This window comes from Pseudophryne corroboree, chromosome 10, assembly GCF_028390025.1.
Source record: "Pseudophryne corroboree isolate aPseCor3 chromosome 10, aPseCor3.hap2, whole genome shotgun sequence".
Classification (NCBI taxonomy): Eukaryota; Metazoa; Chordata; class Amphibia; order Anura; family Myobatrachidae; genus Pseudophryne; species Pseudophryne corroboree.
Window position 1 is genome coordinate 258,669,134 of NC_086453.1, and position 25,263 is coordinate 258,694,396.

Consider the following 25,263-nt stretch of genomic DNA (forward strand, 5'->3'; position numbering starts at 1 on the left):
CTTCTTGGGCGGCTGCCCGAGGAGTCTCGGCTCTACAACTTTGCCGAGCAGCTACTTGGTCGGGGTCAAACACATTTGCAAAATTCTACAAGTTTGACACCCAGGCTGAGGAGGACCTAGAGTTTGCCCATTCGGTGCTGCAGAGTCATCCGCACTCTCCCGCCCGTTTGGGAGCTTTGGTATAATCCCCATGGTCCTTACGGAGTCCCAGCATCCACTTAGGACGTCAGAGAAAATAAGATTTTACTCACCGGTAAATCTATTTCTCGTAGTCCGTAGTGGATGCTGGGCGCCCATCCCAAGTGCGGATTGTCTGCAATACTTGTATATAGTTGTTGCTTAACTACAGGGTTATTGTTGAGCCATCTGTTGAGAGGCTCAGTTGTTATCATACTGTTAACTGGGTATTGTATCACGAGTTATACGGCGTGATTGGTGTGGCTGGTATGAGTCTTACCCGGGATTCAAAATCCTTCCTTCTTGTGTCAGCTCTTCCGGGCACAGTATCCTAACTGAAGTCTGGAGGAGGGTCATAGTGGGAGGAGCCAGTGCACACCAGTTAGACCTAAAGCTTTCTTTATAGTTGTGCCTAGTCTCCTGCGGAGCCGCTATTCCCCATGGTCCTTACGGAGTCCCAGCATCCACTACGGACTACGAGAAATAGATTTACCGGTGAGTAAAATCTTATTATCCATCTACATTCTATACCTGTGGTGCATTTTAGTTTTGCAATTTGCTGACAGTGTCCACCAGTATACTATATATAGCAGTACGGTAGGCCACTGCTGTACCTACCTCTGTGTCGTCATCCATTAAGTATACTATCCATCTACATTCTATACCTGTGGTGCATTTTAGTTTTGCAGTTTGCTGACAATGTCCACCAGTATACTATATATAGCAGTACGGTAGGCCACTGCTGTACCTACCTCTGTGTCGTCATCCATTAAGTATACTATCCATCTACATTCTATACCTGTGGTGCATTTTAGTTTTGCAGTTTGCTGACACAGTGTCCACCAGTATACTATATATAGCAGTACGGTAGGCCACTGCTGTACCTACCTCTGTGTCGTCATCCATTAAGTATACTATCCATCTACATTCTATACCTGTGGTGCATTTCAGTTGTGCGCAGTAAATATAGTAGTAGGCCATTGCTATTGATACTGGCATATAATTCCACACATTAAAAAATGGAGAACAAAAATGTGGAGGTTAAAATAGGGAAAGATCAAGATCCACTTACACCTCGTGCTGAAGCTGCTGCCACTAGTCATGGCCGAGACGATGAAATGCCATCAACGTCGTCTGCCAAGGCCGATGCCCAATGTCATAGTAGAGAGCATGTAAAATCCAAAACACAAAAGTTCAGTAAAATGACCCAAAAATCAAAATTAAAAGCGTCTGAGGAGAAGCGTAAACTTGCCAATATGCCATTTACGACACGGAGTGGCAAGGAACGGCTGAGGCCCTGGCCTATGTTCATGGCTAGTGGTTCAGCTTCACATGAGGATGGAAGCACTCATCCTCTCACTAGAAAAAAGAAAAGACTTAAGCTGGCAAAAGCACAGCAAAGAACTGTGCGTTCTTCTAAATCACAAATCCCCAAGGAGATTCTGATTGTGTCGGTTGCGATGCCTGACCTTCCCAACACTGGACGGGAAGAGCTTGCGCCTTCCACCATTTGCACGCCCCCTGCAAGTGCTGGAAGAAGCACCCGCAGTCCAGTTCCTGATAGTCAAATTGAAGATGTCACTGTTGAAGTACACCAGGATGAGGATATGGGTGTTGCTGGCGCTGGGGAGGAAATTGACAAGGAGGATTCTGATGGTGAGGTGGTTTGTTTAAGTCAGGCACCCGGGGAGACACCTGTTGTCCGTGGGAGGAATATGGCCATTGACATGCCTGGTCAAAATACAAAAAAATCAGCTCTTCGGTGTGGAATTGTTTCAACACAAATGCGGACAACAGGTGTCAAGCTGTGTGTTGCCTTTGTCAAGCTGTAATAAGTAGGGGTAAGGACGTTAACCACCTCGGAACATCCTCCATTATACGTCACCTGCAGCGCATTCATCATAAGTCAGTGACAAGTTCAAAAACTTTGGGTGACAGCGGAAGCAGTCCACTGGCCACTAAATCCCTTCCTCTTGTAACCAAGCTCCTGCAAACCACATTTATCAACTCCCTCAGTGTCAATTTCCTCCTTACCCAGGAAAGCCAATAGTCCTGCAGGCCATGTCACTGTCAAGTCTGACGAGTCCTCTCCTGCCTGTGATTCCTCCGATGCATCCTTGAGTGTAACGCCTACTGCTGCTGGCGCTGCTGTTGTTGCTGCTGGGAGTCGATCGTCATCCAAGAGGGGAAGTCGGAAGACCACTTGTACTACTTCCAGTAAGCAATTGACTGTCCAACAGTCCTTTGCGAGGAAGATAAAATATCACAGCTGTCATCCTGCTGCAAAGCAGATAACTCAGGCCTTGGCAGCCTGGGCGGTGAGAAACGTGGTTCCGGTATCCATCGTTAATTCAGAGGCAACTATAGACTTGATTGAGGTACTGTGTCCCCGGTACCAAATACCATCTAGGTTCCATTTCTCTAGGCAGGCTATACCGAAAATGTACACAGACCTCAGAAAAAGACTCACCAGTGTCCTAAAAAATGCAGTTGTACCCAATGTCCACTTAACCACGGACATGTGGACAAGTGGAGCAGGGCAGACTCAGGACTATATGACTGTGACAGCCCACTGGGTAGATGTATTGCCTCCCGCAGCAAGAACAGCAGCGGCGGCACCAGTAGCAGCATCTCGCAAACGCCAACTCGTTCCTAGGCAGGCTACGCTTTGTATCACCGCTTTCCAGAATAGGCACACAGCTGACAACCTCTTACGGCAACTGAGGAAGATCATCGCAGAATGGCTTACCGGAATTGGACTCTCCTGGGGATTTGTGACATCGGACAACGCCAGCAATATTGTGCGTGCATTACATCTGGGCAAACTCCAGCACGTCCCATGTTTTGCACATACATTGAATTTGGTGGTGCAGAATTATTTAAAAAACGACAGGGGCGTGCAAGAGATGCTGTCGGTGGCCCGAAGAATTGCGGGCCACTTTCAGCATTCAGGCACCGCGTACAGAAGACTGGAGCACCACCAAACATTCCTGAACCTGCCCTGCCATCATCTGAAGCAAGAAGTGGTAACGAGGTGGAATTCAACCCTCTATATGCTTCAGAGGATGGAGGAGCAGCAAAAGGCCATTCAAGCCTATACATCTGCCCACGATATAGGCAAAGGAGGGGGAATGCACCTGACTCAAGCGCAGTGGAGAATGATTTCAACGTTGTGCAAGGTTCTGCAACCCTTTGAACTTGCCACACGTGAAGTCAGTTCAGACACTGCCAGCCTGAGTCAGGTCATTCCCCTCATCAGGCTTTTGCAGAAGAAGCTGGAGACATTGAAGGAGAAGCTAAAACAGAGCGATTCCGCTAGGCATGTGGGACTTGTGGATGGAGCCCTTAATTCGCTTAACCAGGATTCACGGGTGGTCAATCTGTTGAAATCAGAGCACTACATTTTGGCCACCGTGCTCGATCCTAGATTTAAAACCTACGTTGTATCTATCTTTCCGGCAGACAGGGTGCGAGGAAAAGGCTAAGAATTCCTAGCCCACCTGCTGGCGGTGATGCAGGGCAGTCTGGAGCGAGTGCTGACATCTGGTCCGGACTGAAGGACCTGCCAATGATTACTGACATGTCGTCTACTGTCACTGCATATGATGCTCTCACCATGGAAAGAATGGTGGAGGATTATATGAGTGACCGCATCCAAGTAGGCACGTCAGACAGTCCGTATGTATACTGGCAGGAAAAAGAGGCAATTTGGAGGCCCTTGCACAAACTGGCTTTATTCTAGCTAATTTGCCCTCCCTCCAGTGTGTACTCCGAAAGAGTGTTTAGTGCAGCCGCTCACCTTGTCAGCAATCAGCGTACGAGGTTACTTCCAGAAAATGTGGAGAAGATGATGTTCATCAAAATGAATTATAATCAATTCCTCCGTGGAGACATTCACCAGCAGCAATAGCCTCCAGAAAGTACACGGGGACCTGAGATGGTGGATTCCAGTGGGGACGAATTAATAATCTGTGAGGAGGGGGATGTACACAGTGAAGGGGTGAGGAATCGGAGGATGATGATGAGGTGGACATCTTGCCTCTGTAGAGCCAGTTTGTGCAAGGAGAGATTGATTGCTTCTTTTTTGGTGGGGGCACAAACCAACCAGTCATTTCAGTCACAGTCGTGTGGCAGACCCTGTCGCTGAAATGATGGGTTCGTTAAAGTGTGCATGTCCTGTTTATACAACATAAGGGTGGGTGGGAGGGCCCAAAGACAATTCCATCTTGCACCTCTTTTTTCTTTCATTTTTCTTTGCATCATGTGCTGTTTGGGGACAATTTTTTGGAAGTGCCATCCTGTCTGACACTGCAGTGCCACTCCTAGATGGGCCAGGTGTTTGTGTCGGCTACTTGTGTCGCTTAGCTTAGTCACACAGCCACCTTGGTGCGCCTCTTTTTTTCTTTGCATCATGTGCTGTTTGGGGACAATTTTTTGGAAGTGCCATCCTGTCTTGATTGACACTGCAGTGCCAGTCCTGGATGGGCCAGGTGTTTGTGTCGGCCACTTGTGTCGCTTAGCTTAGTCACACAGCCACCTTGGTGCGCCTCTTTTTTTCTTTGCATCATGTGCTGTTTGGGGACAATTTTTTGGAAGTGCCATCCTGTCTGACACTGCAGTGCCACTCCTAGATGGGCCAGGTGTTTGTGTCGGCCACTTGTGTCGCTTAGCTTAGTCACACAGCCACCTTGGTGCGCCTCTTTTTTTCTTTGCATCATGTGCTGTTTGGGGACAATTTTTTGGAAGTGCCATCCTGTCTTGATTGACACTGCAGTGCCACTCCTAGATGGGCCAGGTGTTTGTGTCGGCCACTTGTGTCGCTTAGCTTAGTCAAACAGCCACCTTGGTGCGCCTCTTTTTTTCTTTGCATCATGTGCTGTTTGGGGACTATTTTTTAAATAGGCCATCCTGTCTGACACTGCAGTGCCACTCCTAGATGGGCCAGGTGTTTGTGTCGGCCACTTGGGTCGCTTAGCTTAGTCATCCAGCGACCTTGGTGCAAATTGTAGGACTAAAAATAATATTGTGAGGTGTTCAGAATAGACTGGAAATGAGTGGAAATTATGGTAATTGAGGTAAATAATACTATGGGATCTAAATGACCCCCAAATTCTATGATTTAAGCTGTTTTTTAGGGGTTTTTGAAAAAAACACCCGAATTCAAAACACACCCGAATCCGACAAAAAAATTTCGGTGAGGTTTTGCCAAAACGCGTCCGAATCCAAAACACGGCCGCGGAACCGAATCCAAAACCAAAACACAAAACCCGAAAAATGTCCGGTGCACATCACTAATATCTATGTGCCGAGGCTTCCATCCTTTAAAGCTGTGTCTTTCATGAATAAACCATACTTGCCTACCTGACCCTCTCCATGAGGGAGAAAATCCTCTGTTCCTGGACTTCCCTGGTAATGTACGATTGCTATCACCTGGGGTGAAACACGTTTCTTATCAATTAACTAGCTCACCACAGGTGATAGCAATCATACATTACCAGGAAAGTCCAGGAACAGAGCATTTTCTCCCTCATGGAGAGGGTCAGGTAGGCAAGTATGGAATAAACTGATCTGCACTATAGACTGCTCTCTCTGTTTATTATTTTCAGATCTTTTCATCCCATGGGGTCCCAGGACTTACTTACAGTGGGGAGCTGTGGTCTGGTAATTTAGAAGGGAGCGAGTGCAATCATTCCTGTGGTTTATTGGATGTGGAGTTGTTTAATTTAATATTCCGGTGAGACTTATACACCTATATATTGGAATTTGAGCACTCCTATTAAGTGTTCTTTTACTTATTTGCATATTCAATGCGATCTGGGTGCAATATTTGTGTCCAGGATCTTATTGCATTATGCATTCGTATCCCTTGGATGTATTACTAAGCAGGTAAGGGCAGGCTGAGAGATACAGAAGGGAGTGGGAGGCTAAAGGACTCAGAGTGTAGAGGACAGGCTGACAGGGACAGAGTGAAGGGGGGAGGCTGAGATAGACAAAGTGAGGGGGATGATGATAGACGCAGGGATGGGATGACAGACCCTCCAACATGACCCTCCCCACTAGGTACAAAATGCTCTGTTTCTGGATTTCCCTCTTAATTTATGATTTCCATCACCTGTGTTGAACTAGTTAAATGATAAGAAAGGTGTTTCACCACAGGTGATGGCAATAATTAATTAAGAGGGAAGTCCAGGAGCAGAGCATTTTGTACCTAGTGGGGCGGGTCATGTTGGAGGGTATGGGATGATGGTGTGGCTAAGAGATGCAAAGGGGAGGAGGTGACATGAGTCTGGTTGAACCTCTGTTGTATGACGATAACTTTGTTTATATTACTACATAAACAGACATCTTTTGGACCACGTGATATCCTACATGAATAATGAACACCAACTGAAGACGTTGTCTGCCTAGGGAGGATACATTTCTTCAGAGGTTCCCCGTTGTGAGAAACCACTATATAGGTAAGGTCAGGGTATATCTACCCATTGGTCAGGATGGCACTCACCAGGGGCACCAGGCAAGGAGGGGGTGCCGCCTGGCAGTCCCACCCGAGGCCAAAGGGTAGAAAAGTAGTACTGTCAGACTGTACCTGGTCAGAGTCTGTTACTGCCGCCGCGGCCCCAGTGTCCGTCAGTACCGCACTGCACTAGTGATCAGATTAGTGTCCAGCAGCACCGCACTTTGTAATCAGACTCAAAATTAACTACAGCTCCCAGCAGCCCTTGCTCAGACCCCTAGATACACCCCTGGGTAAGGTGCATATGAAATGGAAAGGAATGCTCCCAGAGTGACAAGAAATGGGGCGTGTCATGTTGACACGTCTGCATTTTCAGTAGTCATGCCCCTTAGGTGGGCTGTAGAGTGTGTGTGTGTGTGTGTGTGTGTGTGTGTGTGTGTGTGTGTGTGTGTGTGTGTGTGTGTGTGTGTGTGAAGGGGGGGTGCTTGCTGCCAGGCTGAGGAGGAAAACTATAATTGCAGCGAGTACCATCAGGGATGTTTGTTTGGGACATGCCACAATATCTGACAAGGGCCCTCATTCCAAGTTGATCACTCGCTAGCAACTTTTAGCAGCCGTGCAAACGCATAGTCATCGCCCATGGGGGAGTGTATTTTTGCTTTGCAAGAGTCCGAACGCCTGTGCAGTCGAGCGGTGCAAAAACATTTTCTGCAAAACAAGACCAGCCCTGTAGTTACTTATTCTGTGCGATGATTGCTGCGACGGAGGTACCGGAATTGACGTCAGATACCTGCCCTGCAAACGCATGGACACGCCTGCGTTTTTCCAAACACTCCCAGAAAATGGTCAGTTGACACCCAGAAACTCCCACTTCCTGTCAATCTCCTTGCGATCGGCTGTGCGAATGGAAATGTTGCTAGAAGCAGTGCTAAACAACAATGCTCTTTGTAACCGTATGCTGCGCATGCGCATTGCGGCCCGTACGCATGCGTAGTTTTGCCATTTTTTTAAATGATCACTACGCAGCGAACAACGGCAGCTAGCGATCGACTCGGAATGAGGGCCAATGTATCTGCATTATTAGGATTGGCACAAAGGTGGATGTTTTATATTGCAGTGAACGCCAATAGGCGGTGTTAGCCACACTCAATAGGTGGTGCTAGAAACGCCCAATAGGTGGTGCTAGACACACCCCTATGGTGCACCCCCTAATAAAATGTGCTGTGCTCGCCTATGTTGTCTGCCAGCATTTTATGAGAGCATGCAAGTATTATTTTTTTGCAATGGATCCCAAAGGCACCCCAACAGACCAGGTTTTAAGGATATACAGGTTATACATATCCAAATATTCAGAAATACGGAATATTCCGAAATACGAACTTTTTTTGAGTGAGAGTGAGATAGTGAAACCTTTGTTTTCTGATGGCTCAATGTACACAAACTTTGTTTAATACACAAGTTATTAAAATATTGTATTAAATGACCTTCAGGCTGTGTGTATAAGGTGTATTTCAAACATAAATGAATTGTGTGAATGTATACACACTTTGTTTAATGCACAAAGTTATAAAAAATATTGGGTAAAATGACCTTCAGGCTGTGTGTATAAGCTGTATATGTAACATAAATGCATTCTGTGCTTAGATTTAGGTCCCATCACCATGATATCTCATTATGGTATGCAATTATTCCAAAGTACGGAAAAATCCCATATCCAAAATACCTCTGGTCCCAAGCATTTTGGATAAGGGATACTCAACCTGTACAAGCTTAGGCACAGGTGATTTAATTTGTACTGTACAGTACCTCAGTAGGTTTGATTATACCATCTGTGCCCAAGCAGGGATATCCCTATAACATGGGCTGTTGGGGTGCCTAGAGGACCGTGTTTTGGAAACACTGCACTATACTAAGAACAAAAGGTTTTTTTGTTTTTTATTCTATTCAAAAGTGGCAGCAATGACCTAAGTGACAATGTTATAGCATAGTATATTTTTTTAAACACTTGTTTTTCTTTTTTTATGACTTCATGGATTTATTTTTGTTTTCAATGCTGGTAACTGTATAAGAATTAAAATGAATATCACAAAAATGATGCCCATATTGCTAAGTACCAGCAGAATAAAAGTATGACTGTATGCACTGTATTGTTACTTTGTACTAGTATGGTTGGTTCTTAGTTTTAGAATAACTCAGTATGGGTTCCTGAGAACCAAACCCCCCCAAACATCACAATCCGTGCCCAGATCCGAGTCTGGCTCGGGACTTCCTGACAGACTCGGAAACCAGAACGAGGCAAAACGTCACATATCGCTGTCGGAATCTCACAGGTTTTGGATCCCATATAAACAGCCGCGCATCACTCTGGACTTGGAGAGTGAGGGAGGCAGACCTCTGTCTCTCTCTCTGGGTGTGGCGTTGGGTGGGGTTAGTGTGTGCTCTGTAGGGGTGCTGCTGCAGTGACTGTGGTAAACCTGTGCTGTATTAGGGGTGCTGCCCTGGCTGACACTGGTGTTTCATGTGCTGCTACGGGTGCTGCAGCTGTACATGGGTGTTGCTGTCCTGGCTGTCACTGTGTTGTACAGGGGGCAGGGGCACTGTCCTCCTGTATGCTGGAAAATATAGGGGTGCTGCTGACCCTGTATGTTGTAAAAATTCAGAGGTGCAGTTGTTAAAAATTAAAAGCACACTGCTCCTGTATGCTGTAAAATATTGGGGTGCTGCTGGCCCTGTGTGCTATAAAAATTCAGGGATGCAGTTGTTAAAAATTAAAAGCACACTGCTTTATGCTGTCAAATATAGGGATGTTGCTGTTCAAATAACATTACACTGGACCTGTATGTTGTAAAAATTCAGGGGTGCAGTTGTAAAAAATTAAAAGCACACTGTTGTATGCTGTAAAATAGAGGGATGTTGCTCTTCAAATAACATTACACTGGCCCTGTATGCTATAAAAATTCAGGGGTGCAGTTGTTAAAAATTTAAGGCACACTGCTGTACGCTCTAAAACAGTGGTTCTCAAACTCAGTCCTCAGGACCCCACACAGTTCACATTTTCCATGTCACCCGGCAGCTGCACTGTGTATCACCAACTGTCACATTTTAAAAATCTACAGGTGACCTGCAAAACACGAACCGTGTGGGGTCCTGAGGACCGAGTTTGAGAACCTGTGCTCTAAAATATAGTGGTGTTGCTGTTCAAATAACATTACACTGGCCCTGTTTGCTATAAAAATTCAGGGGTGCAGTGAAAATCTATGTACACTGGCCCAGTCTTGTATGCTGTAATTATTCTAGGGTGCAGTGAAAATCAATGTACACTGGCCCTGTCTTGTATGCTGTAAAATTACAGGGGTATTGTGAAAATACAGGGGTGCTGGCACTGTCTGAAGTTGCAATGTCTAGGCCTGACCTTCACAACACTGTATGGGAAGAGGAGGCTTCTATCACCATTTGCATGGCCCCTGCTAGTGCTGGGAGGAGCACCACCAGTCCAGTTGCTGATATTGAGACTATGTCACAGTAGAAGTACACCAGGATGAGGAGGATATGGGTGTAGCTGGCGCTGCGGAAGCAGTTGATGATGAGGATTCTGATGGTGATGTGGTTTGTTTGAATAAGGCACCAGTGGAGACAGCTGTTGGCCATGGAATGAAAAAGCCCATTGTCATGCCTGGGCAAAATACCAAAAAAGCCACCCCTTTGGTGTGGAATTATTTATCCACAAATTTGGACAACAGGTGTCAAGCCATCTGTTGCCTTTGTCAATCAATAATAAGTAGGGGTAAGGCCATTAACTACCTAGGAACATCCTCCCTTATATGTCACCTGCAGCCCATTCATCATAAGTCATTGGGGGTAATTCTGAGTTGATCGCAGCATCAAATTTGTTAGCAGTTGGGCAAAACCATGTGCACTGCAGGGGGCAGATATAACGTGCAGAGAGAGTTAGATTTGGGTGTGGCGTGTTCAAACTGAAATCTAAATTGCAGTGTAACAATAAAGCAGCCAGTATTTACCCTGCACAGAAACAATATAACCCACCCAAATCTAACTCTTTCTGCACATGTTATATCTGCCTCCCCTGCAGTGCACATGGTTTTGCCCAATTGCTAACAAACTTGCTGCTGCGATCAACTCAGAATTACCCCCATTGTCAAGTTCAGAAACTTTGGGTAATAACGTAAGCAGTCCACTGACACCTATATAATGTGGTTTTGTTTGTTTGAATATTATTTCTCTGTGAAGATGAGGATGTAAATACGGAAGGTGGGGGGGGGGAGGAATCTGAGGATGAGGACGACATCTTGCCACTGTAGAGCCAGTTTGTGCAAGGAGAGATTAATTGCTTCTTTTTTGGTGGGGGCCCAAACAAAGCAATCATTTCAGCCACATTCATGTGGCAGACCCTGTCGCTGAAATTATTGGTTTGTTAAAGTGTGCATGTCCGGTTTATACAACATAAGGGTAGGTGGGAGGGCCCAAGGACAATTCCATCTTGCACCTCTTTTTCTTCTTTGCATTATGTGCTATATGGGGCCTAGTTTTTAAACCTGCCATCTTGACTGACACTGCAGTGCCACTCCAAGATGGGCAATGTGTTTGTGCCTCCCACTTGGGTCGCTTAGCGTAGTCATCCAACTACCTCATTGCATCTCTTTTTCTTCTATGCATTATGTGCTCTTTGGGGCCTAGTTTTTAAAACTGCCATCCTGTCTGACACTGCAGTGCCACTCCTAGATGGGCCAGGTGTTTGTGCCGCACACTTGTATCGCTTAGCTTAGTCATCCAGCTACCTCATTGTACCTCTTTTTCTTCCTTACGTTATGTGCTCTTTGGGGCCTAGTTTCTAAAACTGCCATCCTGTCTGACACTGCAGTGCCACTCCTAGATGGGCCAGGTGTTTGTGCCGCACACTTGTGTCGCTTAGCTTAGTCATCCAACGACCTCGGTGCAACCTTTTGGCCTAAAAATAATATTTTGAGGTGTTCAGAATAGACTGGAAATGAGTGGAAATGAATGTTATTGAGGTTAATAATACTGTAGGATCAAAATTAGCCCCAAATTCTGTAATTTTAGCTGTTTTTATATTTTTTTCAAAAATCATCCAGATCCAAAATGAAAACCCGAAAGGGTGGTTTTGGCAAAACCAATCCAGATCCAAAACAGGAGCAGGGATACAAATCCAAAACCAAAACACCACTGGCATTTCTATAATGGGTGCAGTGTGTGCGACGCACACGGGCCCCTGAGTCCAGAGGGGGCCCCCACCGCACACGCTGCACCCATTTTCTGAATACTCACCCCTCCAGAGTCCCGCGGCGACGTCCACGGCTGTGTTAAAACTCCGTGAAAATGGCCCAGCGGCTATTTTCACAGAGTTCTTCGCATGTGCAGTAGAGAAACCTCAGGAAAAATGGACGCCGCGTCATTTTCCCGGAGATCTGCGCATGCGCAGTAGAGTCTGAGCGCTCTAGTGCTCAGACTCTCAGCGCTGCCATCAGATAGGAGGGGGCACGAATGGAGGAGGCTGCACCCGGGCCTCCTCCTCTCTTAAAACACCCCTGCAAAACACAAAACCCGAAAAGTGCCCATCGCACATCTCTAGTCATAAGTGCTAAAGTAAAGCACAAATCTTCTGTGTCATCATGCAGCTACTTGTTACAGGTAAGAACATACAGTAGATCATCAGGGTTAGTAGCCCTTGTTAATTCAGTCTAGATACATAAAAGGAAATTCAGACTTGCACTGAACTTTTCAAACTACATTACACTTTGCAGGTTTTGATGTGAGAGAGGAAAAGGAGTGTTCGTGAATTCAGAAACTGGGCATAGTCTAGTGAATACAAGGTCAAGGGAGTGGCCCTCCTAATGAGTAGAGGAGTCAGGCCATTGGGAGAGCAGTTTTCAGACTATCAATAGTGATATTGAAGTCACCTACAGTATGATAATGGTGAAGATGTCAGAGGATAGGAAGTGAGGAAGCCAGGTAGTAAAATCTTCCAGAAATTGTTTGGTTTGCCCAGGTGGGCAATAGCTACAACACGCAGAGAGAGGAAAGTTAATCCTGATAGAATGTACTTCAAATAATGTAAATGTGAGTGGTGGAATTTGTGGTAGAACTGTGTATGTGAAAGATTGGGATAGTAGTATTCCAACCTCACCTCCATTACTGTTACCAGGCATGGAGGTGTATGTGAAGTGAAGACCACCATGTGACAGTACTGCAAGGGAGGCCATGTCTCAGTGTGTGAGCCATGTTTCTGTTATAGCCAGCAGGTTGAAGTTGTTAGATATGAAGAGATCATGGATGGATGTTCATTTGTTGCAGAGTGTGCATTCCATAAGGCACATTTTAGTGATTTGGAGGGTGATGGAAGACATGTTACGTTTAAGAGGTCAGCTGGATTTATATATTGCTGTAAATCAGGTGAATGTGAGTGGGGCAAGTGGTGGGGGAATCAGATTTGGCTAAATGTCACAAGCTAATAGAAGCAGGAGAGAGATAAATGTAACTGTAGGATGTTTGTTAATATGTTGCGAAAAGGTTGGTTTGATTGAAAAAAGGAGTCTTCTTTCTTCCTCTTTTAGTGTCAATGTTTTTTTTATGTGACAGGTTGTGGATGTTATTGTCAATGTATAAAGATAAATGAAAAGCTAATGAGTGTTAAAAGGGGAGTGGATAAATGAGGTGGCAATGTGTACAGAGAGGTGAGTTACAGGAAGAGTGAATGATGTTCTTGCATTGGAGAAAATACCAAGGAGTACTATGAAGAAAAACAATTTGTGGTACATGGTGTGTTTGAAAAAATACTAATCTTTTTTTAGGCTTAGAGCATAAAGAAGTTGCAATTGTTAAAGTTAAACATCCAAATACCCGTTAACTGATGTTGTTCAGCTGTTCATTTTTAAAAACATAATGTTATGAACAATTTGTGTATGTGAACACACATTGGCCCTCATTCCGAGTTGATCGCTCGCAAGGCGAATTTAGCAGAGTTGCTCACGCTAAGCCTACGCCTACTGGGAGTGTATCTTAGCTTCTTAAAATTGCGACCGATGTATTCGCAATATTGCGATTACAAACTACTTAGCAGTTTCAGAGTAGCTTCAGACTTACTCGGCATCTGCGTTCAGTTCAGTGCTTGTCGTTCCTGGTTTGACGTCATAAACACACCCAGCGTTCGCCCAGACACTCCCCCGTTTCTCCGGCCACTCCTGCGTTTTTTCCGGAAACGGTAGCGTTTTTATCCACACGCCCCGAAAACGCCGTGTTTCCGCCCAGTAACACCCATTTCCTGTCAATCACACTACGTTCGCCAGAGCGAAGAAAAAGCCGTGAGTAAAAATACTATCTTCATTGTAAAATTACTTGGCGCAGTCGCAGTGCGAATATTGCGCATGCGTACTAAGCGGAATTTCACTGCGATGCAAAGAAAATTACAGAGCGAACGACTCGGAATGAGGGCCATTGACCAGCACAGCTGACCCTGGTTTGCATCTAAAGGAATATTATGGCTTATTAATACAGGTTACCAGTGAGGCAATTGTTTATCTGATGAAAGGTGATAAATTACACTTTGACTATGTAAACACTAGCCTAGTATACCATAAATTAATTATGAATCACTAAGTAAAATTTTAAACTTAGGTATTTACAATTGCAAATAAATAATGATATAACTGTTTTTTTTAATAGATACAAATTGTTTATGTAGTGTTCTCAGACAGTATGAGGATTGCAGATTGAAAGATATGAACATAAGTTTAAAGTAATATACACCCTGTTACTCAAGTACACACTCATATGTGTCTCCAACACCATCCCACCTGTGTCTCCTTAGCACCATACCCCCGGTGTGTCTCTAGCACCATTCCGTCTTTCTCTCCAGCAACATCCCCCTTGTATCTCCAGCACCAATAACTCTGTGTTTCTACAGTACCACCCTCCCTATCTCTGCAGCACCATACACCATGTCTCAAGTACACACCCTCCTGTGTCTCCAACACCAAGCCCCTTGTCTTCAACGCTAACTATATCCCTGTGTTTCTGGCTCCACCCCCTGTGTCTCCAGCACCACCCCTCTGTTTCTGTACAGCAAAATCTACATTATGTATCTAGCCTTGCTCATTACCCCCTGTATGTCTCCAGTGCCATCCTTTCTGTGTTTCTACAGTACCACCCCCTGTGTCTCCAGATTCAACCCATCAAAGCCTCCTGCACTAACCACCTGTATCTCCAGTACTAATATACCCGTGTTTCCAGCACCATTCCGATTTTGTCTCCAAACCATTACCGTTGTGTCTCTATCACCATGCCACCTATGTTTTCCCAGCACCATCCCCTTGTATCTACAGCACCATCCCACTGCCTCCCCAGCACCATCCCATTGTCTCTCCAGAACCATCCCCTTGTATCTGCAACACCATCCCACTGCCTCCCCAGCACCATCCCATTGTCTCTCCAGAACCATCCCCTTGTATCTGCAACACCATCCCACTGCCTCCCCAGTACCATCCCATTGTCTCTCCAGAACCATCGCCTTGTATCTGCAGCACCATACCACTACCTCCCAGCACCATCTCATTGTCTCTCCAGCACCATCCGCTTGTTGATTCAGTACCATCTCCATGTGTCTTCAGCACCATCCAACTGTGTGCCTAATTCAGAGTTGATTGCAGTAGCAAATTTGTTAGCAGTTGGACAAAACCATGTGCACTGCAGGGGGGCAGATATAGCATGTGCAGAGAGTGTAAGATTTGGGAGGGGTGTGTTCAAATTGAATCTAAATTGCAGTGTAAAAATAAAGCAGCCAGTATTTACCCTGCACAGAAACAAAACAACCCACCCAAATCTAACTCTCTCTGCAAATGTTATATCTGCCCCCACTGCAGTGCACATTGTTTTACCCAGCTGCTAACAAATTTGCTTATGCGATAAACTCTGAATTACCCCCTGTATCTCCAGCACAACCCTTTTTTTTTCAGCACCATTCCCCTGTCTCCAGCACCATCCCACTGCCTCTCCAGCACCATTCTTCTCTGTCTTCAGCACTATTTACCTGTGCCTACTGTATCTCTCACTATACCCCCTAGTTCACTCCAGAGGCAGACAATACTTATTTCCCTATCTTTTTCTGTGCTCCTCTTTGTGGCCCTACTTCTTCTTTCCAGGAACATAATATCTTGTTTTACAAGCTGTGCTGAAAAATGAAAAACTATTGCTTTTATTGAGCTGACTACATTGGTGAAAGTGCAGAGGTCAGGAGGCACAGTATGTGAACAGGGACTGTCTCCAACCCATGTGGAGACAGAGCGCAGCTACATGCTGTCACTGTAGGTTAATACACAGCATACTTCAGTTGCGTATTTTGAATGGGCTGCATCCACTGTCACATCATTACCTCTGTTACTCCAGGGATTGGGAATCTGTCCCTTGTTGTCTATTTAATAACTGGTTTTGGGCAGAGCTGTAGAAATGATTCCTGTGCTCTGATAATGAAAGGGGGCATGGCCTAATAGTGGAGGTGTGGCCATGTCTGGAAAAAAATAAGCATAGAAAATAATTTTCATGGCACCGATCTGCAGTAGGGGGCACCATGTGCTCCTTTGCCCCTGGGTCAGATCTATGGAGAGGGCATGATCAGTGCAATCACTCATCCCCCTTCCAGCTAGAGGAAACTGCTGCACTCAGCAGCAGTAGCCTCCCTGGACCTGCAGGAGATCAGCACACAGCAGCAGTGGCGGAACTACCGCCAGTGCAAGATGTGCCTTGCACTGGGGCCCGCAACTGTCAAGGGGCCCAAAGCAACGCAGCATGTACGGAGTCAAACTGACACATTACATGCCGCTATACACATCCGCCTGTTGAGGAGGTGAGTGCTGCGGCCACGGGGGGAAGGAGGAGGAGGGAGGTGGAGGAGGGAGCAGTAGCAGCGCTGTATAATATGTGGAAGCACTGCTGAAGCTGTCCCAGCCTCCACCAATTACACTGAGCTGCTGCGGCTCCCTCCTCCTCCTTCTTCCCTGCCCGGGATCTCTGTCAGAAGCTGCTGCACTGAGGATCCTGACTGCCAGCAGAGACAGTAAGTATAATCTATTCTTTCTTTCTGGTCTGTCTGTGTTATGTGTAAAAAGGGGGACTCTGTCTGCCGTAAGGTGTAAAAAGGGGGATGCTGTCTGCCGTAAGGTGTAAAAAGGGGCTCTACCTGGTGTAGTGGTGCTACTGTGCTGCATAATTTGAAAAATGGAGACTACTGTGCACCGTTGTATGAATTGGTATTATTTTGTGGCCACACCCCCTTCCCTGTGAAGCCACGCCCCTATATAGTTTTTGCACGCACCTACGTCACGCACTGCCCCTGTTTTACATGGGGGGCTCTGATGCTGTTTCTTGCACACAGAGCTAAAATGTCTGGTTATGGCACTGTTGCTAGGTATCCATTTCTCTGGCCCTGAGCAGGTCACCCTCACCAGATCCTCTCCAGGGGTGAGGGGGTGGACTTGGATGGGATGAGGGGGGGCCCAAAGCATTTTGTCACACCTGGACCCACTGCTCGCTAGTTCCGCCACTGCACAGCAGTGTATGTTTGGCTGGGGAGAGAGGCTGCAGCTGCCAGCTGACAAGTAAGGAGAGTTGGGAGATGTGGGACTGTATGGACCCGGCCCCTGCCACGCCCCTTCAAGAAGCTGAGACCAGGGAAAATTAGGTTTGTGCTTTTAAATGTAAGCAATAGCACAGTGTTGGAGATAGACTCCATATATCAACGCCCTTCGGTCATCTGTTTAATACCCTTGAACATCAGTCAATGGTTCTGTACTTAGCAGCCGGCTGGAGACCAGAAATAATGAGACAACACACAGGAGATATGTAGAAGCTCAGCAAGTCATTTCTGATCTGACTTGTTATTTTAGGAGCCTTTATTTATACACAAATGAACAAAGGAATAAAGGTATGACAGTGTGTTAGCCAATCAAAGCACACCATGTGCAAAGATAAACAATGATTTAATTAAACCAATTATAGCAATCCTGTATGTATATTCTTATCAGTATTTGCTCATTAATTTAATGAGAAGGCATTTTCCTTATCGCCATCTGGACATTAATCTTGAAAGCCTTCTTTCTATTGTCACCTGGACATTCCAAAACATACTCCTTTAATGTTCTCATAAGCAATTAAAGTTTTATCTCAGCCTGGGAGTTAACTAGATGTCCTTGTGACTGCAGCTGGACAATTCATATAGCTTTCAACAAAATAGTTTCTCACAGAAACATCTATGTAATTCATTTAAGGAAATTACATGTACTAGCTGGCTATGTTCATTGATTATTGCAATGAACATTCTAATCAATACCAAATTACGAAACATAGAATCACATAACTGCTTATTGGGTTGAAACTTATTATATATATAGCATTATACATGTTTTAAGTTATTAAATACAAAGCTTACAACAGTTATAAAGATGATTTTATATTTAAAACTGTTTAAATTCCCTTAAAATGCTCTAAGGTAATTTTTCTGGGCGTCTTGCCGATATCTGGGAATCTTGCCAAAAAACTCCTATCTAGCAATTATAAATCTGCATGTGTAAATTCCTTTGCATATACATTAAGGGAGCATCTTCCCTATCATGTCATTATTTCTAACAAGCTACTGACGTCTTATCATGTAATAAGCTTCAATTATGTAGTACAAAAATTCACTTAAAACTCTTAAAGGGGTAGGTAGGATTAATAACCCATACATGCATCTGAGCTGATCCTTGATCATTATCAATATGTTGAAGTGCATATTTCTTATACAGGTTGCTAGGGCTAAGGTTCTCATGCATATATCATATAAATGTCAGCATTACTTATAAACCTATATAAAATAGCTTGAAATACATCTAGAATTGCTGCCATTACACAAAATGGCTGATAACTACTTTAGCATAATGTTGTCTCTTTCAGTCCCTGCTTTTTATAATAATCTGACATTACAGTATATCTGGCATTACAGTTTCTCTGCCTAATGAGTCTAAGCAGACAGTCTAGCTTTGATGGTGCTAAAGGCTATATCCCCGCAAGATGGTGCTTTCACTCTGTCTGACGAAGGGTTGATGACCGTTCACTTATATTCATTAAGGTAGACTGTTCACAACTCTTTCTTGCCAGACTTTTCTGTAAGTCCTTAAACTTGGAAATATCAAAACCTTTCTTGACTTGTTTCTTGCAAACTGAAAAACAGCAAAGCAGTATCTTAAAACACATATATATTATAATTGTTAAGCCAACAATATTTAACAAAAACATAAAATTTTTAACAATCCATCCTTTGTTTTTACTAAACCACTTAGTAGGATTTAGCCATGATAACCATCCCCAGTCACCCTCTAGAGTGTCAGGGATATTGTTTTTATTGGCATATGCATATTTTTCATTTTCTATTTCTTGGACATGCCATTGAATCACTTCTTGTGCATTATCTGTTTCATTAGTGATAAATGTACAACACACTCTACCTGTCTGGGTATATAATGTCATGCAATAAGAACTGAAGTTCCCAATTTATTGACCCATAGTGGCCTGTCTAGTTTAGGCCCAATTAGTCTCTGCATTTTGTGTATTTCATTGTTCAAACTTAACTTGGGCAAGTTTGCAGTAGGACCCAAGTCTCTCTCTCTCCTTAATTTTCACAGAAGTGGGCGTGGTCAGCAACACTTGATATGGACCATCAAATCTGGGCTCAAGTGACTATCTCACGTGTCTTTTCAGATACACCCAATCTCTTGGTTAAAGCTTGTGGGGATTCAGATTTGCTCCTGAATCTGGGAGAGAGGCAAAAAAACCTAGAGAACCCAGAGGTGTCAGTTTCTTCAGTAAGACTTTTTTTAACATATGCAGTGAAATTACCATATTTATGCTGTAACTCTTGTGGATAATAACATCCTATCTTAGGTATGCTATCAAACAATATTTCATAAGGTGAATAACCTGGGGTATTATTGAGTATGATTCTACTATAACCAGTACTAAAAATAAACACTTCAGCATCTCTTTCTGGTTTCTGTGACACACTCACTAATCTGATACTGTAACTTCTGGTACTCCTTATCTGCAAATATCTTCTGAACTTAATTTTCTAGCTATTGATCTTGCTGTAGCTTTTTCCATTGGCCAATACCTGAAAATGTCTGTTACTACCAATACATCTTTGGCAATTAGTAATAGTCAATTTGCAGTCTTCTAAATGGAAAATAACTTTTGGGGATTGCTCCAATGGTTGTCTTGACCTTCTGTACTGGATTGGACATTTCCACAGATCCAGCAGGCTTGTACAAACTTGGTTGCATTTGGATAAAATCCTGGAGCTCTCCATCTTTCTTTAACTAAATTTCCCATTTGATCCTTTCCCAGGTATGTGAGTACATGGCTGACTTAACACATAAGTGGATATAAGCTTCTGGGTAAGCATAACTTCTCTTATAATTTCCATAAGCCAGTTTCTTCTTCTTGTCTGGCTCCTCTTCTCTGCCATGCTGCTTCTTCTTCAGGACCTGCTTGTTCCTGAACTTTCTTCAAATCCTGTAGATCAGGATTTGAGGCTTTGTTCCATCTGTTTCTTCTGTTTGTGTATTGTAGATTGCTACCTTCACTGGTTGCTTGGTTGCTTTCTTTATCCACAGGCTACTCTCTCATTCTCTCCTGCTTTGTTCTGAAGTTCAATCAGTGTAGCATAATCAGGCAGTTTGGTCTGGTGCTGGAATGGTTACTTTACTGTATAGGCTTGCCTTTTCTGCTGAGGGCATATTGCTGCCCTCTTGGCTTCAGCATCTTGCCAGATTGTTGCCTCTTGTTTCAGGAGTATTGTTTCTTGCGTGTGCATGGATCTTCATCATTGCAACTTTTTTGTGGCTCTTGCAGAGTGCTGAACTGGTGTTTGATCGGTGAAGCATGTTGTATGTCTTCGCCACTTGCCATCTTGAAGCCTCTGCTGTTCCATATCTGGCCCACAATCCTGTGCTGGGATGGTAAAGATCCTGAGTCCACAACTTCATGTTCAGTGGTTACTGCATATCCTGTATAAGGAATCCCATCCTCATAGTATCTTGAACAATACACATATAGCTCATGGTGAGCATTGAGTACGGCTGTATCTGTAACATGTGGCAAAAGTTGAATTTCTTGTTCCATTAAAGCCACACAATCATGAGAGAAAGAAAAAATTTGATTATTAGAATTATTCTCTTCCTCTTCTGGACCATCCCTCTGGTCCTGCATCCATGATGATCTGTCTCTATCTTCTTCTTCTGGACCACCTTCCTGGTCCTCATCATCATCTTCTTGCTGATCCATCAATAGGGAAGATAATCTGTTTCTCCCTCCTTTATTTATTAATGCTGGTAAAAGGGTTGCTGGGTTGAGGGTAGTACATCTTCTGATGGTCACATTTGTTGCCCTTAGCAGTGCTACTTCATACTTGGTCAGCCTCGCTGCTGACAGGTGTTTTGGTTCTTGCTTGTTGAAGCTTCTCTGTACCTGCATGCGGTACCTGGATGATAAGCTCATGATTCAGCACTATGCCTGTGCTCTTGTCCTCTTCTAGGACTGCTGATTCAGCACTGTGTCTGTGCTCTTGTCCTCTTCTAGGACAGTTGCTGCTGCCACTGCTCTGACACCGGTAGGTGCTCCTTAAGTACTGCTGTCAAGCTTGCTTGAGTGGTAGGCGACTGGTCTTCACCTCAGTCAATAATTTTGCGTAATGACTATTATTTATGGCCTCCTTCTTCAATAGTCAGGTAGTTCTAGGTCTTGAGATGAGGCAACTGCTGTTTCCAATTGTTCAATTGCTTCATCCAGCTGTTGCTGTGTGTAGGATGCGGACCCTCCTCCCTTTCAGTGTTGTCATTGAATGCTTGCATGTAGACTGTTGCTAGAGGTATCCATTTTCTGCAGTATCCTACTAGGCCCTGGAATGATCATCTGACTTGCTTGATACTAGTTGGCATCTTAGCTTGCAGTATGAATTTTTCCCTTCTTACTTTTGTTAGATATCAGGTACCTTGAGTGTCCTAGAAAGATTACCTCTTGCTTGGCTAGCTGCAATTTCTCCTTCTGAGGCTCTGCAGTCTTGTTCTTCCAGAAACATCAATAAGGACACTGTCTCTTCTTGGTACTTCTTTTAGTAGTGGTGGCAATCAGCAATTCATTCATATCCTGTATTTGACTGTGTGTCTTTTGGATAAATCACTTGGTGATAGAGCCCATCCATGGGGTACTCTGGTCCTAGTAGTATTGCTTACTTTATTCCATAACTGGTACTGTGGAAATGAGCCAATACTGAACTTCTATTTTAACTTGCTTCTTAACTTTTCTTTTTCCAATCACCTCTTCTTATGATCCATCCATTATTCTTCATAATTTGTCCTTTCTTCACCTGCATATTTTTTACTTCTGTTGCTGGCAGGTTATTTCCTTAGTCCAGGTCCACTCATGCTGGTGTTCAACACAATGATGTTCATACTAGGAGTTGTTGTTCCTCTTTGTCTTACTTTTTCCTGTGAGAGGTAGACTTGTATAACAGCTTCTATCTGAGGTTGTACCTTTGCTGGAATGTTGCTGGTATACTTGATGCCTTTTGGGGTGTACTGGATTGTTGCTTGCATTAGGGCTAGTATGTCTGCTCCCAAAAGGTTGACTGGACAGGTGGATGAAGTCAGGAATACCGCTGGGACTGGTGTGGCTTTATCATTGTTGAGTAAGAGCATCATTTTACTTTCTTGCAGGGGTAGGGCTTGACCTCCCAATCCAGTTGCTTCGATGGCCTGATCTGTAAGTAAATGTGGAGGAATTTGGTTGTACACAAAAACAGTTCTTGAAGCCTCTGTTTCTATTAAACAATCAAGTTTTTTTCCTGTGGGTAAAGTCACTGAAATGGTACCTTTTGTTGAGATGTCAGGTGCCGCAGGATACACAGATACTGTCGTTGACACAGGGGTTGCGCACCTTCATGCTCTGTCATCTTGTGCATGTTGGTTTACATATGGCTGGTCAGAAGTTTGCTGTTGTCTTTGCGTCAATCTAAGATATTTTCTGCAATCCTTTTTCTGATGTCCTGGGAGCTTACACCAAAAACATTTGCCAGTCATGTAATTACCTTGTGCATCCATTTGTTTCCTTGGTTGGTGTGGCTTTCCTTCTTGTCCACTCCTGGGTCTTGGGGTCCATGTCTTTTGAGGATCCTGTATCAGGTGAACAGTCACTGCAAGAGTTGTAGACATGCATTTGTCCTTTTCCTTTTCCATATCCTCAATGGCCTCCAGCACCTGTATCTGGAAAAGCAGAGATCTTAATTCATTATATAAACCATTTAAAAACTTTGTCTTTAACATTCTTCCTCCGGCAGCATCACATACTGGATATCCTTCATCCTCTTGTCTAACCACAAGTTTATCATAGTACTGGCGTACATTGTCTGTTTTCTGTACAATATCTGGTGTTGTGTGTGTGGTTTTCCTGTATTTGGAAACATCTCCACTGTAGTCTTGCTAAGAGATTTGTTCCACTTGCTCTAGTATATCTTTTGTCTGCTGCTGGCCTGTCTGCAATTTTCTTTTTCTACCGTCTGCTGCATCTTGGGCAGCCATTTGTTCCATAAGGGAATATTTTCCAGAGCCAACTGCTGTTCTAATAATTTGCTCTAAATCTATCCAGCAAGGTCTGTATATACCACATACTTGTGACAATTGCTTAAAAAAAATTCAGCAGGATTTTTCCTTATATCTGGTAATTCATTTACAATTCTTAACATATCAGACTGAAACCATGGTGTGTAATGTTCCTGATCAATATGTCTGGGGTTGTAATGTCGGGTTCATTTTCCCCTGCATTAAAACTGCTTTACAGAAACTTCTAGTATGTCAGATAATAACAAAGTACAGTAGTAATGAGTCACTATACTACTGTCTCCAAATACCTAACAGCTGATAACTTTTTTTCTTAAACCAAAACTAAAATACACATTGCTTATATGTAAAACAATCTATGGGAATATATATATATATATATATATATCTACATAAGTATGCGTGACTACCCATTAATATAATTGGCAGTCATAAACATTTTACATTTGTATGTGTGTACATATTACAGTATGCTCTTTCACGCAGAAGCATTATTTATACATACTGTTTCTTTAACTCTTTTCTGAGCCACATTAAAGCCTTCCAGCTTATAAACGAGGGGGCAGCAAAACTGCAATTCCCACTACATGCACACATTGCTGTTTTCCTGTAATCTACAGAGGTGTGCATGTAATATAAAAATGATAACAGAGGGTTAGACATTTTTCTCTAATAAATCAATGCATGTGCAAAGACTGTTTTCTTCTAGGGGCATTATTATTTCTCATATATACGGGTGATGTATTGAACCTCAATTTCCTGAGACAGTTTGCCAAATTTTTACAGTGTCAGAAAAACCTTATTTATCAATTCAGTGTTTGTTATTTGCTTTAAACCTTCTCCATTGGTCAGGATCCAGTGTCCTTTCCTCTGGGAAGTTTGACCATTTAAAAGCTGCACAAATACCATTAAGTGCCTTTTTCCCTCCCAATAACTGACAATCTCCAGGGGAGACCTCTCCCTGGTTATCCTACCATGTGCACCCACCGCGTGAATGATCAGTTCACCTTGTGATATACTTATGGGCTGCAACCGTTGCTTGCACTGCGTAGCACTCAAAAACAAAGGGCAATATATACCTCAGCTTTAAAGATTTACTTTTTAAAGCATCACACTTATGGTAATAAGTGTCCTCTAGGGAACTCAGTTTAGAAAACTTAGAATTCTAAACATCACACTTGGATTAAGTGTGTTCTTAAAATACCTCAGTTTAAGAGACTTGCTTCTCTTAAACGTCACACTTATGTTATTTAAGTGTTTTCTATATTCATCAACAAAAAGGATCAAATGAAGCAAACCACTTGGATCGAGGTCCTCTGACACAATAAAACTCTGACATTACTGACTTATATTGTGTGTACAACAATTTAGACAGTGGTTCCCTACAAAACTGAAATTACTTTGTGGCAATATTCCCTTAACTTCACAATATTTTCGTTCAGGTTTAAGATTATACCATAATAATAATAATAATAATAATAATAATAATAATAGTAGTAATAATGAACATTTACAATACTGACATGTCATTTGAGAAAGAGAAAGAAATTTTTTTGTAAATGTAAAAAAACTGAAACTGAAACTTATGTACACACTTTATCAGATAACACAGAAAAACAACAAATTGTGCACTTTTTAAAAAACTGGTTCTATATCACATAAAACTACCTGCAAATAGATGAACAGATTAGTAGATAGTATACAAACACTGAGAGAGTAATCAAGTTGAAAATCAATTTTTAGATTACTCACCTGGGGTTTTGTCAGTGGTTGTATACGAGCATCAGCCACGTTGTCATCTGCTGGCAGGAGCATTAGTGATCACGGATGAGCCCCCATGTAACTGTTGGAGATAGACTCCATGTATCAACGACCTTCGGTCATCTGTTTAATACCCTTGAACATCAGTCAATGGTTCTGTACTTAGCAGCCGGCTGGAGAACAGAAATAATGAGACAA

The 25,263-nt window shown here is 43.5% G+C and overlaps 1 protein-coding gene across 4 annotated transcripts in view; it reads left to right on the top strand.

Moving 5' to 3' along the window:
- LOC134966461 (indolethylamine N-methyltransferase-like) overlaps positions 1-25,263 on the top strand; it is a 94,823-nt gene that overhangs the window by 8,235 nt on the left and 61,325 nt on the right. For 2 of the 4 annotated variants that reach the window (XM_063943217.1, XM_063943218.1), the window contains exon 2: positions 6,519-6,635. The exons of the other annotated variants lie outside the window; for them this stretch is intronic. The gene's annotated coding sequence lies outside the window, so the exon portion shown is untranslated. The remainder of the gene's footprint in view (positions 1-6,518; positions 6,636-25,263) is intronic. 4 annotated transcript variants of the gene reach the window in all.